General features: G+C 58.8%; 1 long non-coding RNA gene across 1 annotated transcript in view; it reads left to right on the forward strand.

Annotated features, from left to right (window-relative positions):
- Nucleotides 1–671: 671 nt before the first annotated feature.
- The window catches only part of LOC126488001 (uncharacterized), an 18,375-nt gene continuing 18,250 nt past the window's right edge, over nt 672–796 (forward strand). The window contains exon 1 of the long non-coding RNA XR_007588541.1: nt 672–744. This is a non-coding gene — a long non-coding RNA (uncharacterized lncRNA). The remainder of the gene's footprint in view (nt 745–796) is intronic.

Genomic DNA, 796 nt, shown 5'->3' on the forward strand with positions numbered 1-796 from the left:
CCCCCCCCCCCCCCGCTAGAACTAGGGCGAACCCTATACACATCAAGCTTCCCCTTCCATATGCAGATACACCTCCGACGGCATTTGTAGATTGGCCTAGGAGGAGATCAACAGCAGAACAAACAGGACAGCAACGACAAGGCACTGTGCCTCTGCTCTTCATCTCTGTCTCTCTCAAGTCAAGGCACTCTTGTTTTCAGAGTGAACGCTTGGGTGAGGTGTGATGGTGACACGGACCCCAGCCTCTGCTCAGGGTCTGGAGCAGGGCCTGAGACGGAGTCCGCTGTCAACCCCTAGGGGACACGGACAGGGCTGATGCAAGACCACACCCTGAGGAGGTAGAAGCTGGTGTGGCGGGCGGGCGTGGGCTGCGAGCGTCACAGTGTGTGAGTGAGACGAGGTCTGCAGGAGTCAGCTCTCTCCTCCTGCCTGCGGCTGAGAACTGAACTCGGGTTGTCAGGTTGGCGGCAAGCACCTTTACCTACCAAGCCATGTTGTTGACCTGGGGCTGACTTGAGCCCAGGCATCCGCCCTCTTTTCTGTGCTCTGTTCACAAACCCCCAGCAGGATCTGCAGCAGGTGGTTGTCACATGGCCAGTGTGACAGAAACAGCATGAGGGGGGGGAGGGGCTTTGTTCTGTTTTTCAGTTTCCAAGGGTTCAGCTTTTGTTGTTTGACCACATGTGTCTGGGCAGAGCAACAGGGAGATGGGAGCATGTGGAAGAGGAGGGTGTACTTCTCATGGTGAGCAGAAAACGGGGCCGGGGGGGGGGGGGGGGGGGGGGGGGGGGGGGGG

Source organism: Alexandromys fortis, unplaced genomic scaffold (genome assembly GCF_014885135.2).
Source record: "Alexandromys fortis isolate MF-2015 unplaced genomic scaffold, M_Fortis_MF-2015_v1.1 scaffold_197, whole genome shotgun sequence".
In the NCBI taxonomy this organism is placed as follows: Eukaryota; Metazoa; Chordata; class Mammalia; order Rodentia; family Cricetidae; genus Alexandromys; species Alexandromys fortis.